This window comes from Talpa occidentalis, unplaced genomic scaffold (genome assembly GCF_014898055.3).
Source record: "Talpa occidentalis isolate TD23 unplaced genomic scaffold, MPIMG_talOcc4v2.1 talOcc4.3, whole genome shotgun sequence".
NCBI lineage: Eukaryota > Metazoa > Chordata > Mammalia > Eulipotyphla > Talpidae > Talpa > Talpa occidentalis.
Window position 1 is genome coordinate 78,188,024 of NW_023603184.1, and position 18,122 is coordinate 78,206,145.

The following is an 18,122-nucleotide window of genomic DNA, read 5'->3' on the forward strand; positions in this document are numbered from 1 at the left end:
GAAAAGCAGACTGTTCAGATTAATAGTGATACCAAGTCCTAAAGGAACATCCATTTGATCTAGAGGAAATATCTGCCGATATGATGAGGATATAACTAATTACATAGAGATAATATTAGCCTAACAAACGGGATACTTAAGAAAACCCAAGAACCGATTCTTTTGATTTGAAAACTACCCTCTTACAATTATTCTAGGTACAGCTTTGATGTTGCTTCATATAAATTTTCAGGTTTGATTTATACCTGGCCTCTTATTTATGACTATGATTTAACTTCTGCCTCTGTAGTGCCTTGATTTTGAACAAAGTATTGTTCAAATCACACCTGGTCCAAATTTCTCAACAGTCAACACTCTCCACTCACATGCAAATGAAAGTTAGGTTTATTAATATGCCTGGAGATACATATATATATATACACACATACACACATATACACATATATACGTATATATGTATATATACACATATATTTATATGTTTATATTTATCTTTCAATGAATTAATATGTATTTACATTTCTACAATATTACAACATTTATGCTGCCTGATGGAAGTTCTCCATGGTGAGTTTTCTTTCTGGTAAATCATCATTACAATTCTTTTCAGTAAGTCTATCTTTAGCCTTTTCTAGTGTGATTTGTTAGTCTAGGAATTTCTTTTTACACTTGTACAAGAAGTATTTCTTTTATTTAAGATCAGCTTTTTATAAAATATTTTTCTCAGTGAAGATTTGTGTACTTTGTTAGCCTGATATTTAACATAAAACTGGTTTTGCTTACTATGAAAAGATTGAAACAATATTTGGTTTTAGATTATTTTATCTTCTCTACTATGTTAGAGAACTATTATATTGGCATGACTGATCATCACTAAATATTATTTGAATTTTATTTGAAGATATTTGAGGACTTCACACTACAGAAAACAGTTGGTTTTTCTCTAGGCATAATGTTCTTGAAATGTGGATGCTAATGAGTATTCTTAGCATCTGATTATATCATTGTACTGATTAATATATTGTTTTATTTAACTCCCAACAATCTTTAAAATGATCTTTGCCATTAAATGCTAATTTACAATAGGATCCCATTTGAAAGTTTAAAAATATTGAGTCTTCTAAGTACATTTGAATGCTGCCCCTATCCTCAAAAGACTTACAGTAGAAAAAGAGATGGCATTAATTTCTAGAACTAAATAACAAACAAGAAAATTACATAAAGAACATGAGAAAAATATTGCAAGTTAAATGGCATATAGCAGTGTTCTTATACAGTTGTTGTATAGACTGGAAATAGAGACAGACTAGGTAACAAGTGACAAAAAAGTAGGACTGCAAGTTTTCAGTGTGACTAATCCCTGTGACTAATTTAATCTTTTGCAATTGACATCACTCGCTATGACCTAAAGGGTCACACTGTGATCCAGACTGGTTAGATAAGTGAGAAAGCCAACATTATTACATTAACTGTGTGAAGATCCTTCTATGGATGGAAAAGCGTAATCAAATAAGGTTTATTAGGAAACCATTGGGAAAGAACTTAGAAAACAAGAATAAATTGGGGGCATAAGTCATAAATTGACAAAAATTCTACCAAATCAAGGGCAGTATATTGTTTATCATTTTTGAAATATTTGGGAATATATTCAGGCTGATTCTCAGTTGATATCAGATTTCCAAATAAGGGAACCTGAAATTGCATTTGTATCTATGAGCAGTTGATCACATAAATTGGACCAAGAGTGGGGATTTGAATAAAATGAGGAGATGGGTGTTTCTTTTACAAATCACTGAAGACGGTACTGAGAATATCTGTCCTTTGATGTTGTTACCTTAGTAATGTATAGACTTGGGTTTGTTGAATTATCTCCTGCCTGCCAGATGGACTGATACCAGAGAAAGTTTACAAATAAAATGTAAGCCAGAATAGTAGAGAGCTGTGGTAATGAAAGTTGAGTACCTCAGTGCCTGACATTCAATGCATTCTAAGTTTCATTCTTCTTCTGATATCTGACTGCATTTCTTCCTTTTTTTTGGTCTCCTGAGGAAAAGTAAGTAAGTCTATTTCTTGTACCAAAAAGTCCTAACCTGGGTGAGGCAAATAAACTTGATAGTTAAAGGAAGTGTGCCACGAATCAGGAGAGAAAGTGGCATAATATATTCCCAATTGTAGGTCCCATATTTATTTCTCATTTACTTTCTAAGTGACTCTTTCTTAAAATGCTGCTGCAGTTTGGTTCTGTCTTTAAAACTTTATTGGATGTATGCAAATATTGGATTGAGGAAATCAAAGTTCTCTATATAAATAGAGAGATATGGCAGAGAAACATTTTACTTAGCATTTCACACTCTGTAGTGTGATACAATTAGATTTTGCAAACAGCAGCAAACAAATGATTTGGCAAGGGATATACATTCTCATGTGCTTGAGTGTTAGCATCAGAATCAGCTATGACACCCATGCTCTTCATCCCCGCCAGCTTTATTAGTGTGTCCGTTACATGGAGTTTCTCAGATAACCTTTTGATTGCTTCTTTTTGGAGCAGGTTACCTTTTGCACTTTTAGAAATCTCTCTTGCTTGTGCTGACAAAAAGGTGCATAATGTCAAATATATGACTTATAGGCACTGAGCAATGAACAATTACTCTACTTAAGATGAGAAGTAAAAATTTCATGGACATCTGGGGAAGTCCTTGACTGTGGAATTTAACATACTAGACTCAACATTTACCATCGATACCCTCCTGTGGGAATTATTTAACCTTTCTGATTTTCAACTTTTTCATCTGTAAGTAGAGATAATAATGTTCATATGATAGGACTGTTAGGATTATAATGACGTAACTATGTAAAGAATAGGACAAGGACTCTGTCACACCAGAGACACAAGCAGAGTGAATGTTATTGTTACTTGTGAGAGGGAAATCCCTCAACACACTGATTCTGAACTTAGTCACGTTATTGATGACCCAAATCCATTTGTACTCCTTATGTACGTAGAAGCTTTCAAACTTTATTTCCAGTTGCAGAGCTGCACTCAGGTAATAACTCAGCTAAAGAGATTTTTTTCCTCTTTGAATGAATTATGCTTCTGGTGTGCTAAATTTTCTCAAGGCAGTCAACCATAAAAATTATATTATGTATTTCTCTTGTGTAACTTGTGTGAAAGTAGAGTTTGTCAAAACTGGCTGCTCAGCATTTAATGAGACCCTCTACTGCATTTGATCCAGAGTCAAGCTGTATATAAAAAGGGTAAACAGGAAGGTTGGAGAGGAAAGCTAAAACTCACAAAATAAGGTAATAAATAATGGGACTTTTCTAAAAAATCAAAAATGAAGAAATTGGTTCAGAAAGTCAACTAATTGTCACTATTATTTTTTCAATAAGTGAAAGGTGAATTTGCTTTGTGTGTGCCAAGATTTAAAATTAGGGAACTTCATTTTCATTGAAGTCCTTAATACATATTGGTGAAATATGAAGCAGATGTCTCCCTGACCTCTAATTAATTGAACAGGAATGTCAGGGGAGGAGAGTCATCAATCTCTGAATTGTCTTGGAGAAGGTCCTGAGGTTTTTTTTTTTTTTTTTAACAAATTATTTTCTTATATATAGACTGTGTAAGACGATTATATAAAATTGGGGAAAATATAATGTGCCACCCCTGTTTTCTGTAAGTCTAGATTTAGATCTTTGAGCTTATCTTTTGAAGACATAACACATAAGATTTGTTTTCTTTGTCTTAATCTATGGCAGTGTTAAATGGTATATCATTACATTTACTAAATGATAATTTCAGATTCTGACTGCATTTTATTTCCCAGCTGCCTTGATTTGGGGGTCAAATGGTTATCCACAGTACCTGGAATTCTCACTCTAAGACAGAGCTGCAATGCACACCAGCATGTACTGAGTGGGTCGTTGCCTTCTGCAGTGATTGTAACTTATAAATACCATTAGCACAGAACATGTTGCACTGCATGGGGATGACCATCTGCTTGTCTACCTCACCTATTAAACAATGAGAAATTATGCTTCTCATCACTTGTTATAACCTGAGTTCCTATGGCCATCTTCAGTTTAACTTTTCAGTGCATTAACTAATCATCTCTTACGCAGGCTTTTGCAACAACCTCCTATAGATTACCTCACCCTTATCTTACCCTCCGTTACCACAAAGTGATCTTTATAATAATCAGAAACATGGTATCAATTTTTACACATATTTTTTCTAATCAGCAGGGATAACAATAAAATCTTGCACTGCACTCTTACATAAGCTTTGTTAATAAGAACTATCATATTATGTTTCTGCTTTTACATGTGTTTCGGGTAAGCTAAGTTTTGTGATGGTATATGTACCCCTAATACATCTTACGTTTGGGGGCACATACTAGTTGGACAAATAAGTCAATAAAAATATATACACTGTGGAATAGCTATGGACTATAGTCTTGAAGGTAGTATTCTTTAGCATGGCAGAGAATCCCCTGAGCCCACATTACTTATTAAAATTTGGTCTCTATGTCCTTGCCTACAATCAAGTCCAGAACCATGGTATCTATGCCATGATATTGCTTCATGTGGGTGTTTATATTTACTTTGAGAAGTACAGCCTTAGGACACAGGATAAGCTCTGATTATGCAGGATCAAGTGCAGGAATAAAAACTTATGATGTTCAACATCAGTAGCACTTGAAGACCCTACACATACTATCCTGAGGGCTAATAAGAAACATAAATATATTTTATGAAACTTGTGTAACAGTTATATGTGATCTCTGTCCCCAGTGACTAATAACACACTTTTTGTTGTAGATTCTTTTTTTTTAAAGATTTATTTATTTATTCATACAAGAGCTGGGGTGTAGGCCAGAGGTGCAGGGGGTGAGAGGATTAACCAGAGACAGAGTTGGGAGCATAACAGGTGTATTGACTGAAATACACTGCTGAGAGGAGCAGTGGGTGAGTCAGGAGAGGTCTGCTGCTCGGTGTGGGTCACCTCCCTGGCTAGGGATCAAACTCGTGCTGCAGTGGCTGCAGATTGCTGCATAGAACTGACACTTAACCCCTTGTGCCACCAAGGAGGCCCCTTTTTATTGTAAATTCTGGTAAAAAAAATGCTGAAAGCCCTGTCTCTGGCAAAATATAGAAGGTAAAATAATATAATTGTAAAATCCTTTACGCAAGCTTTTTTTTTTAAAGATTTGTTTATTTATGCATACAAGAGCTGGGGTGCAGGCCAGAGATGCAGTGGGTGAGAGGATACACAAGAGACAGAGTGGGGAGCAGAACAGGCATATGTAACATCATCCACTGCTGAGGGGAGCAGTGGATGAGGCAGGAGAGGTCTGAAGCACCATGTGTTTCAGTTCCCTAGTGGGGGATCGAACTCGTGCTGCAGAGGCTGCAGATAGCTTCGCAGTGCTGCATCTTAACCCCTTGTGCCACTAGGGAGGCCCCCCTTTACACATGCTTTTGAGATGGGTGAGGACAGAAAAATGGGTGACATAGTTGTATGAATTTTGCATTAAATCAAGACCCAGAAGAGGTGTGCATCTTGTCATAGTGCATCATGTGGAACTATAGACAACATCGTTCATGTGCCACATAACTAGAGTCCACAGTGTGTATTATTTCCCACCTTCTAAATCCTCAGGATTTAGCAATACATTGATGGAAAGTAGAGTTGTAGGGTTATTAACTTGTCCTCATTTGGGGGGATTTATCTCATCAATAAACATGTGTGTCCATATGCCCCCTGATTTCTAGATAAACTGGCATGGTTAATAACACCTTACATGTTGTGCAGTAAATTTTCTAAGCCACTTATCACTTTTTTTAAAGATTTATTTATGCATACAAGAACTGGGGTATAGACCAGAGGTACAGGGCAGGGTAAGAGGATTCACCAGAGAGAGTGGGGAGCAGAACAGGCAGATATGCTGAAATACACTGCTGAGAGGAACAGTGGGTGAGACAGGAAAGGTCTGCTGTGCCATGTGGATTGCTCCCTGGACAGTGGGGGATCAAACTCATGCTGCAGTGGCTGAGGATAGTTTGATAGTGCTGTGTCTTTAACCCCTGTCCTACCAGGGAGCTCCTTAAACCACTTATCTTTAATTCAAACCAATATGTACTTGGCATTCCAACAAAAATTATTTGCTTGTGAAGCTGCTTTGCACTCCGTAAGGAGATGCCAAAGCTTTATTCAATTTATCCAACTCCATTATCACTGGTTCTCATCCAAAGACTCCAAACACTGTGATTGTCATAGCCTTTCCTTCTTGGCCTCTCTTAGTGTTAGGTTTCATTTAGCATTATAATTTATTATGAGTGTCTGTGTTCTTCAATTTCCTCACCTGGAATAAGGAATTAACAATTTTTAGGTTGGTTATGATATTTAATTTTTTTATTAATTGAGGTCAATTTGATTTCTACACTTCTACAATAGTGTGTATCATAGACATTAAAATTGCTATAGTGCTTTTCTACAGAAAGGAATTACAAAGGATAATCATACCTGCTGATCCACCTGCCTTGCATGGATGCATTTATACAATAGTATTTAAAGACTGAAATGCACATAATAAATGTAATTGAAACATAAATGTCAAAAAGAGTGTCAGCTCCTACTTGTATCTTAATGCCTAGGTGCTAAGCAATCACCAATTCAACAATCAGGGCTCTTGGAAAATGTTATACCCCTAAGGGAATTAAAAGTGAACAGACAGGTAAGTTTGACAAATCACAGTCTAATATGTCTTATATCTCTCATAAAGGTAAATATCTGTGGTTTGGTGTTAATATGTGTGCTGGCTATTCTTAAAAGTTGAACTCTCAGAGGGAATATTATCACTTCACTTCTACCAGCTCTTCAAAAATACACATATTTTGAATTGGCATCACAAAATTTGACAGTAAAATATCATTGGAAGTACAAACTCATCATTACATCTCAATGTAAGAAACATTTCAAAGTGATTGCTGGTGATCCAAAATTTTATTATTATTTTTTTAATTTTAACTAAAATAGTCATAACTTCTGAGTATATACTCACATTTCCATAGATAAATATCATTTTATTAGTCCTAATAGTATATCTATGTCTATATCAAGGTTACGTTCATTCCAAATGCTTTTTTATGCATGTAAGATTTATTTCAGACTAACATAAATTAAAATAATCATTCCTGAAATCTGTACTCCAGAAATATGGTTCATCGTGACTTTTCAAGGTGGACTATAAGAATAGTGAGGGAGATATTCACCATGGTATTAGCAACCATTTTAATCACCCTCCTCTCAGGAATATCTGGCTAAAGCCCAGACACTTTAGGCCTACTTTTCAAATGGGAATTGATTCCTGGAAAGAAACCAACTCCATGCACAATAAAATCCAGTACTTTGTGGATGAATTTAATTAGCATCCCCCAGCGAATACAAGGAGAAATGATAAACCTTTGGTTATGTATATTGCTCCACAATCTCATAGAATTTTGCCCACTGTCATCAAATGCCTTAATAGCCTGCACAATTAAATCAATTGTCAGCTGCAGCAACATGTTAACGTTCATTTAAAATTGTTTCTATGACTATTATTTAGGGCCAAATTAATTTTACTTATGGAGCCTTCAGTTGTGTGGCACTCATTGTGATTCATAGATGCTTATATATTATCTTTCAGCTTTGTTCTCACCATTATATCTGAAAATGACGATCTGTGGCTTGCTAGTATTCCACCAGGATTCTAAACAAAAAACAGTTAATCTGTGTCAATTTGCAGTCATCTGGTTTACTTTTTTTCCCTACTTTATCCCTGCTAATAGTTGTTTGGACAGTGAGCTCTATAGTAATGAGATTTTCCTAGACAACTTAACTTGGTGGCAGGGTACAAGGGTAGAGGTGAGGGTATTATTAACACTTTGGGTTTTCTATGTAAGTTTCCCTGACAGATTTCAAACATTGATCTCACAGAAACAAAACATAATTCAGAAATAGCAATCCTTTGTTTTTATTATGTCAATGTCGTCTTTAAGATATTGCATTTGGGTTTAGAAATGAGAGCAACATGTCATTTCCTTGAACAGGAATAAGGATCTTACAGAATAAGTAAGTTATCATGGTATTTAAGGGTCTACTAAAGGAGGTATAATAGTGCTAGTGGAGAAAGCAAACTTTTCAGCAGAGTGATGAATGAGTAGTTTCTACAATAAATCATATTTGACTTTGACACTGACCAAAATTCATTCTTCAAATAGTTCACATTTTATTCACCAGTACCTCTTCCTTTTCTTTTCTTTTTATTATTATTATTTTATTTTATATATTTTACCTCATTTTTAAAATGATTTATTTATTTATACAAGAACTGGGGTACAGTTAGAGGCGTGGGAGGGTGAGAGAATTCACCAGAGACAGAGCGGGGAGCAGAACAGGCAGACAGACTGAAGACACTGCTGAGGGGAGCAGTGGGTGAGGCAGGAGAGGTCTGCCACGCCATGTGGGTTTCTCCCTGGCCAGCAGGGAATCAAATCTGCACTGTAGAGGCTGTGGACAGCTTTACAGCATGGTGCTCAACCGCCTGCGCCACCAGGGAGGCCCTATTTTATATCATTTTTAATTTTTGTACAATGTATGCATTTTCATCTCTTATAGTCCCCATGAAATTTCCACCACCCATTCATCTGTGAACTATAACCATGGTCCCATGTGCTCTTCCCTCCCCTGTTTTGACCTTACTCCCTTCTCCCTTCCTGTAGAATGTCTCTGGTTTATAATTGCCTGTTGATTTTGATTTTTCACTTTATTATAATTACTTTTTTTTCTTTATCCCTTATGTGTATCCTCTACATTTCTCTTATAAGTGAGACTACCCGATATTTTTCTTTTTCTTTCTGGCTTATTTCACTGAGCATCATCCCTTCCAGCTCCATCCATCTTGCTGCAAATGGCATGAGTTTATCTTTTTTGATTGCTGACTAATATTCTATTGTATATATGTACCACATCTTCTTGATCCAGGCATTCATTTTTGGGCATTTTGGTTATTTTCATAGCTTATCTATTGTAAATAGTGCTACAATAAACATAGGGTTGCAGGTGTCCTTTTGGATGAATGTTCTTGTGTCCTTTGGGTAGATACCTACAAGTGGAATTGTTGGTTCATATTGAAGCTCCATTTTTAGCAGACTGAGGAATCTCCACACAGCTTTCCATAGTGGTTGCACCAGTTTGCACTTCCACCAGCAGTGTAATACAGTTCCTTTTCTTTTCTTAGCCTCACCCCCCAATCTGCACAACCTTCTCCCACCATACACACACCTATACTTAAGAGAATTATAGGATGTCTTGAGATTGATTTAATATCAGGTAGAATAAAAGACTCAAAAATAATCAGCTTTATTAATTTTTTATTAGACAAATAGTTTGTAGCTTCTTTTTTAGTTATTTCTCATAATATACAAGAGAATATGTTCTCTTAAAAGTAAATACAATACACTATACAGTTTATTCTGTGATACCTTATTTTATCCACACCCTGCTCTTTCTTTGTTTATTTCAGCCTGTATAGTGCTGGCTTCTCATCTATAGGACCTTCAAAGTTTCACCTTCACAACCACCAGCCCAAGACAAATTGGCATAGCAGAAAGTGATAGTTGCTCTGTGTGAGTCTAGAAGAAGAATATATATTCTTTCCTTTTAATCTTCTCAAACACATTTGATTTGATTCCCATGTCGATTTTCATTTTGACAAGATAGGTGGCAAGGAAAGCACAATTGTATAGATTTGCACATTTAGTCACATTTTCAAGGCATGAGTAAAGAAATCTTTCCTGGTTAATGACTTAAAATGTCCTGTCACTCTGATCGTAAGTATGAAAATATGCAGAAATCAGGATGTTGTAATATGCCTTTGCAATATCCCATTAACTCACTGGACTGAGCAGTATTTTGAGGTGTCAAGGGCAAAGAATTATAATTCAACTGCCACTGATTTGTTACATCCACCAATGAGGCAAGGCACACTAATGCTGAGGGGTTAATTTTATAAGCTACCTTCAATTTCAGGAGGAGACAGGCTCTTATAATAGAAGGGATAGATTTGTCAGCATTCCTGGCCATGTTCTTTCAGTGCAAGTGAGGCAAGTATTGACAAGCATGCTGCCGTTGGAGCTGAGAGAGAAAGCTGGTGCTGATGAAGATTTTGCCCTTATGAATTCACATATCTTATGTCTTGATCATAAGTGATGTGATTATTTTGATATCAGGGAAACTTTGACCACCAAAAGAAGGGAGTAGTTTTAAAATTATTGTTTTTAAGCCTTTTCCTTATTGAGACCAAGAAATAAAAAATGCCTTTGCTTTTAAAAATCCAGTAGATCAGGAAGCTGTGCATTTTGAAATTAAAAAAAAAAAAATTAAAAACATCTGATCATGGTTTTGTATTTAGAAACAACCCATTGTTCTTTCCTGAATTCAAAATCTGCATTTCCTTAATGATGGATATTATATAATAGTGAAGTTTTTTCTCCACAATGTCTAACTCTACCATCTGGGGGTGAGTTTTTACAATAGTGTCATGTGGCAGAGTTTTGGAATCACATGGCTAACTTAGCTTCTTTATTTAATATCCACAGAATACAATTATAAATCTTATTGGCCACCTTATTATATGCCATTGTTGAAAGAGAAACAGATGGAGGGAAAGAGGATGATGGACTTTGTGAAAATCTATTATGAGTCCAAAAATCACTTCCCTATTATCAATATCAAACTGGAATTAATCCAATACATGTATTTACATGTATTGTAAATTCATTATGTGTAAGAAATTCTAACAAAGTTTATGGAAGACTCAAACAATTTATAAGACACTGTGCCTGCCATCATGAAGTAGACAAACTTGTAAAAGATCAAAAATATGCATGCACACTACACACACATGCACATATACAAATATAAACAACAAGATATATTCTGTTGAAGAATTAAATGTAATATCATGAGGCTATGAAAGAACAGAAAATTATGTAGCTGAAGAAATATAACTAGAATATCAATTATGAGCAAATACAAGTTACTCCTATGTTTTAAAAAATATTTCATTTTAGAAAAAAAATAGATTTACAGAAAATCTAGCAAAATAATACAGATTTTCTGTATATCCAGCTTCCTCTCCTGTCAGTATCATTTATAATAATGGTATGTTTGTCAAGTCAAAGAAATTAACCTTGACACATTACTATTAACTAAATCACAGGTTTTATTTGGGTTCACCTCTATTTCATTAATATGCTGTTTCTATTTAACAATTCAATCTAGACTGTAATGTGTTTAAGATATAAACAATTTCAATTCATAATTTCCATCCTCAATTGCAATCCTTGATAGTTTGTTTGGTAAGATAAAATTGGGTTCTAAAGTCTGAAATTCCTGGTTTTAAATTCTTGCTTGGCCCATGACCTTACTACTATAACAATGACCATGCAAGTAAACATTTCTAGGCCTAAGTGTGCTCATTTGTGAAATAGGTAGCAACTTCAGGAATATTGTTCCACATGAGGAAATGTATTTAAAGTGCTTATCTTTTGTCTTGCCCTAATATTTAATAATTATTAGGAAAAATTATATTTATATTGATTCACTTGAAAATATATTGATTTGTGTGAAAATAAAATGGTGTCAGAGATTTAGCAATACCTATTATGATACAAGAATGACTACATTTTAAATCTCAAATAAACAATACAAGGAAGTAAAAGTTTAAAATAAAGAGAGAAGAGCCTCCTGGTGTCTCAAGGGGTTAAGCACAGCACTGTGAAGCTATCCTCTACTGCATCATGAGTTTGATCCCTGGCTGCCAAGGAGCTACCCACATGGCGCAGCAGAACTTTCCTGTATCGCCTGCTGCTCCCGTTAGCAGTGTATTTCATTCAATTTGACTGTTCTGTCCCTCACTCTGTCTCTGGTGAATCCTTTCACACCCCACACCTTTGGCCTGTACCCAAGTTCTTGTAGCATAAATAAATAAATCTTCAAAAAAATTAAAAAAAAAATAACAAGAGAAAACATTTTGGAGGAACTCTATCTTAAGTTCATAAGGGATAATGCATTTTAGGTGTCCATATTAAAGAACAAAATATAAAAAAGAAGAAGGGGCAAGATGTGATTTGGCAGTAATGATGGATTTATGAACATAAGCATTTAGAGAAGGCTAGCATGGGAAACTGGCAGTTTTCTTGATGGACTTAAATTCCATGCGGGAAGATTCTGTAGGCAACATATTTCCACTGAAGGTTTGTTTTCTAAGTCACCATTTCATAAAGTAGACAAAATTAGTTTTTCATGGAACAGGTCTATTTGGACTGCCATTAATGGCCTATTTAGGAGATAGGTAAAGTTAAAAAAAAAATTAGGCTGTTTAATAAGATTCCTGGAATCTTGGGCAGATACTGAATTTAGACTCAAGTAATTTTGGATTAAACTGTTCCTTAGAGCTTTTATTTTTTTTTTATTTTATTTTTTTTAAAGATTGATTTATTTATTTGTTTGTTTGTTTGTTTATTTATTTATACAAGCACTGGGTACAGTCAGAAGCGCGGGAGGGTGAGAGAATTCACCAGAGCCAGAACGGGGAGCAGAGCAGGCAGAAGGACCGAAGTACACTGCTGAGGGAAGAAGCGTTTGTCAGGAGCGGTCTGTGCGCCATGTGGGACCCTCCTCAGGTGGCCTGGGAGCAGCCGGGGATCAAGCTGGCGCTGCAGAGGCTGCGGGCAGCTTCGTAACCCAGCACTCAACCGCTGCGCCACCGGGGAGGTCCCCTTAGAGCTTTTAAAAGAAATTTTAGCTTTTTTGCAATAATCACATAAAACATTTCTGTATCAATTTTCACTTGGAAACCACCTACTTGGTAAACTGCAGATCAGAGGGTGAGCATCCTCAACAACTTATTGAAAATGTTAGATATTTTGGTCTCTATGTGTGTAGGTTAATATGAGAAATATTTATCAAGATTTTTATTGGTATTACCCCAGTCATGATTTTCATATTTATTGTTTTAGGGGAAACAGTGATATTATATACACTCCAAGGTTTATTTGTGAATATGTTTACAGATCCACATTATAAAAGAGTGAGAGGAAATTATAAGGAAAAGTTCTCTGGACTTAGCGTCAGAAGCTTTGTGTCCTGGCTCTATGAGTTTTACATTATCATTCATGTGATTTTGAGCAGTCTCAGGTTCTTTGAGCATTATTTTCTTAACCTATCAACTAGAAATGATATTATGTAACACTAGGTTATCAAACTAAATGTAAGAGGCAAATTAAATGTTGAATGTATGAGTTCTTTGTAGAGCATGGCATTTATATAAATTTTCTTTTTACTCTCCAACTATTTCAGAATGTTAGATTTCCCATGTTTGGGATCATGACAGGTGAATAAATCATATCTATAAATTTCATTTTATCAAAATCCTTTTAACTCTATTCCCCACCAGTTTGTCATGGATAAAATAAAAAGGGTAATGAAATGCTATGGATTTTATCCTGAACACTTTTTTTCTTTGTATTCATTTCCAAATAAAAGTGCCATTCAGGTATAACAATGAAGAATATAAAATTATAGGGAAAATACATGAAATAAAAGATTGAGTTATCCTAAAAACGAATCATTTATACTTCTTCCTGTCATGCTGAATGCAGTATCTTTCTCTTTACCCTCAAGTTCAAAACATATCCTTCTTTCATAACTTATAAACATTCCCACATGATGGTTTCAAATGAGAGAATTATAAGTGAGGAAGTGAATCTGACCAATGAAGAGATTTGAAGAGTGCTTAATTTTTTTTTTCTTCTAAAGAAATATGTTCCAGAGTTAGGCAATTGTCCCCAGTTCCCAGAAGTTCAAACCCAGTGATTAGCAAGGAAAGTCAGAGGTGATAAATAGATTTGTAGAACCTATTGGTTTTGGAGAAATTTTTTCAAATGAGTAAATGATTAAAATGGCTCAGTGAAAATCACACACAAAAGGGTAAAATATAATGACTATCTGATCTGTTAAAAGGAAAAAGCTTTTAAACTAATCGATCTTTTCTACAACAATTTATGTCATAGCCTTTTAAGATGATCCCATCTTAAATGGGGAAGTGACAAAGAAATATATATCTAATACACTTGTTCAATGGATAGATTTTCAGTACCCTAAGAAAATGCATTTGAGAACTCAGCTTTCATTTTTTAAAGGAGACTATACATTAGATTATTGGGGATGATCTTATATTTAGTTTTACTATTGTTATCACTAAGGGTTAGAAAGTAGAAAATTGAGACCAGGGGTTTTTCTTTAGCTTGATGGGTAATCACGTAGCAATCATTTAACCTCCATGAGCTTCATGCTGGCATCTCTCAAAGGAGTACACTAATGTATGTCACACTAATGCTTGCCATCCATCTACTTCATGGACACATTACAAGGGTTAACTAATAAGGCTGATAAGCACTTTGCAAATTCAAAGTACAAAGCAGAAGTGCTAAGTAAGCTAAATAGAAAGAAAAGGCCCACCTGATGTTCACTGATTTGAATTTTCAATGGTTATGGATTTCATGAATACTTTCTTCGACACTTCACAATAAAGTAAGACTGTTTAAGAAAGAACATTGTGTGAATCTTTTCCAGTGTGAACAAGTTTCATATTACTAAGATGTGTTCATTTTCAATAAATCCCACAATTGTGTATCATACTTCATATAAGAATCATAAGATTTTTTTAAATTCCTCTACTGTAGTAGTATTTTTAGTAAAATAAGTTATGATGACAAAAATAATTAAATAATTGATCAGAAAATCAGGATATCAGTGAACATATTTTCCTTGACTCCTGATGAAATATATCTCAACCATGGAAAGAAAGATAAACTCTAAGGGAGAGAACATTTTTTTCAATAATGGTTTAATATTCATTCCTAGTCACACCTACTTCAGCTGTCAGGAAGGAGACTAATTAGTGCCAGTGATGATGGGAGTTTTGGGGATGCCAACTTTTGTCTTTTAAGAACTGGATTAAACTCAAAGTCATTTCCCACACTCTGCAAAACGAAATGCTTTGACTATGTTTAAGCAAAGACACAGATGAAATCATTTCTACCAGGCTTTGATATTATGGTTACAACTAGAGGTGGACAGGGAAGTGTGGTGGGGTTATCATTCCTGAAAATGCAGTTCAACCAGACTTACTCTGTATTAGTCTGTCAAGGCTACCATAACAAATGCCACGGAGTTGGTGGTTTAAACAACAGACATTTGTTTTCTTACAGTTCTGGAGGCTAGACATTCATGATTAAGGTGCCAGCAGATTCATTCTCAGATGAGAGCGTTTTCTCTAACTTGTAGACAGTCGCCCACTCTCTGTGTCCTCACGTTGCCTCTTTTCTGTGTTCCTTAGAGACAGAACTCTGCTGTCTCTATTTTTTTACAAACATACCAGTGTAACTCATCGAGGCTCCATTTTTGTCATCTCCTTTAACCTTTATTATCTCCAAAAAGGTCCTATCTTCAAATATAGTAATATTGCAGTTGGAGTGTCAAAATATGAAATTTGGAAGGATGCAATTCAGTCTACAACACTATGACATGTTAGGTCATTGATACCCAATTATTCTTCATTTGACTATTCTAGCTGCTTGCACAGCTACAATAGTCTGTACATTTTACATGTCCCAAATAAGCATAAAAGTAAATTCTTCATCTTGTATCAATTTCCATAGACAACGATGTTTGTTCTGTTTGAATAACAATGATATAGTCACCAGCGATATAACAAGATTAACCTATCTCCAATCTACATACAGTTTGTTGAGAAGCTAGGAAAAAAATCCATTTATCTTCTCCAGTCTTACTGGTAGTTGGAAAAACTGGGTGAGACTGGCTCATGAATGTCCGTATAGTACTGATTTGCTAGAAATTCAATCAGAAAGAAAATTATTTCAGTCCATTATTCTCAAACTAAAACAAGACCTTTTAAAATGTAAAAAAAAAAAAGTACTTTCCCAGAAATCCCTTAAGTTAAATTATTTAAGATGTAATTGTATATTTTATTTTTCCCTTTTTAGACTCCATCATTATTATTTTAATACAGCATCACACACACACCCTACCCCAAACCTGAAGCTAGTAAGTGTGCCTGTATTGGACTTGGAGTTATATATGATTTACCTAATAGTTTACCATCCTGTATGCATTTATGTGATTATAATTGCATAAAAATTATATTAGCACCAAAGAGTGCCATTTTAATCTCTATAAGGAGGAAAGAATAGTTTGTATGAAGGGAAGACTAAATGTCAAATCTACTCAGCATGTGATAGAAAAAATGACACAATCACTGTTGTATATGCCCTGAAGAAATTATATCAGTAGTGGGCAATCATATTTGTCAAGTCACTGATGATTTAGCTTCATCACATATTCATTCAATTAATGCCAAAATTGAATTATCTCTATTTAACTATTTTTCTAGCATTTAATTTGTAAATGCACTCTGGATATGTAGTTAAATATGATCCTTAAATATAAGGAGGCCATATACATAGTTTTATTTCTGTACACTTAGCAGGCTGTAGTCTTTCAATATTTAAAATGTATACGAGTGTGTTAAATATCATGAGGGGAAGAAAATTTAGGTAATTTTAATCTATGAAGATCCAAATTTCTCTCTCTCCAAGGTCTAATTTTCAATTGTTTATCATTTCAATGCATATAAATGCTCTAATGAGACTCTCCACAATTATTATGAGAAAAGTGCAGATAGCGTTATTGGCAAAGCAGAATAAAGTTAGGAAAGCAATTATAGAAAAGAGGGCAGTGAGGAACCTGAATATTAGTTTTTTTTCCACTCCCTCAGTATATTAGGTTGACTTATAAACCTGCCAAAGCTATGTCCACGCCTCACTAAGAACCTCTGAAAATTACTTTTTTTAAAGGGCTTTTGAGGTACATTTGAGCATCTTGATATAGAGTCATCCTTCATTAGCATAGTCCCTAAATCTAATGACTAGGATTCTTATAAGAAGGAGAAAAAATACATAGCTGATTATTTAGAGCTAGAACTAGAGATTGAAATGATAGTGCCACAAACTGAGGAAAACCTAGAACCATCAGTAGCTAGAAGAAGTAGGGAAGAAATTCTCTCCTAGAACTTCAGAGAGAGTGCCCCCTGCTAATGCTTGGATTTTGGATTTCTGGCCTCCCAAACTATAAGAGATTATTTCTGTTGCCTTTAGCCACAAAGCATATGATAATTTATTACAGCAACCCTAGGCAAGTAGTAAAATATCAGTATGTCAGAGAAGTAACTTAATAGATCATAGCCAGGTGAAAGTGAAAGTCAAGAGGAAAATAACTTTCTTGCCCCCAGGAGCCAGGTTGGGTCAGTGTCCTCAGTGTTCAGCTAATTTCACAGATGCCAGATGTGTGAGAGTTCTTTCTTCCACCGAATGTTTTCTGAGGGACCCCTCAGAGGGGGCAAGTGCTTGTTCCATATTTTGAACTTAGTTTTGTTGTTCTCTGTTACCAATGTATGGATGTTTAATAGAAATTGAAATCCAAAATACCTGGTCTGCAATGACCACCTAATAACCAGCTTCACTGAGCAGCTTCAGTTCTTACTAGAGGAAAGACTAAGAAATAATAGGGTAAATATTTATAGAAAGATAATATGTGCTATGAACAGCTACCAGAAACTCAACTTAGCAGGGGAAGTATGGTGTAGACCTGAAATGTATCAATCCTTTGAGGTATGTCTATGAGGCAGATGAATTTGAACTTGGCTGTGTAAGCGCAAGAGTGTAGGGAAGAAATATCTTTAGATTAATAGGAACATCATTTTGAGGTCAGTGACAGGAGCATCTACCAGATTCTTACTTAGCTTACTTGTCCTTTATTCTGTCACTACCTTTTGAGGCAATTAGTGTGTGTGTGTGTGTGTGTGTGTGTGTGTGACTCTCAAAGGTAATCTGTTAAAGACATCTGATAATTAGAGGATCTTTCATCAAAATATATGCCGTATTTATATTTACTAACTCAAAAGGATTTTTTATGCCTGCTTTTCTTTTGATCTAGG

At 35.0% G+C, this 18,122-nt stretch overlaps 1 protein-coding gene and 1 long non-coding RNA gene across 4 annotated transcripts in view; one reads left to right on the forward strand and one right to left on the reverse strand.

Moving 5' to 3' along the window:
• The window catches only part of KYNU (kynureninase), a 714,170-nt gene that overhangs the window by 156,131 nt on the left and 539,917 nt on the right, over positions 1 to 18,122 (forward strand). The gene's annotated exons all lie outside the window — the stretch shown is intronic.
• The window catches only part of LOC129146628 (uncharacterized), a 55,272-nt gene that overhangs the window by 16,775 nt on the left and 20,375 nt on the right, over positions 1 to 18,122 (reverse strand). The window contains exons 2-4 of one of the 3 annotated variants that reach the window (XR_008553548.1): positions 15,851 to 15,958; positions 14,567 to 14,644; positions 7,705 to 7,751 (exon numbers count right to left, since the gene is read on the reverse strand). This is a non-coding gene — a long non-coding RNA (uncharacterized LOC129146628). Of the gene's footprint in view, positions 1 to 7,704; positions 7,752 to 14,566; positions 14,645 to 15,850; positions 15,959 to 18,122 lie in introns of those variants that run through there. The other 2 variants (XR_008553549.1, XR_008553550.1) reach the window with 2 other exon arrangements.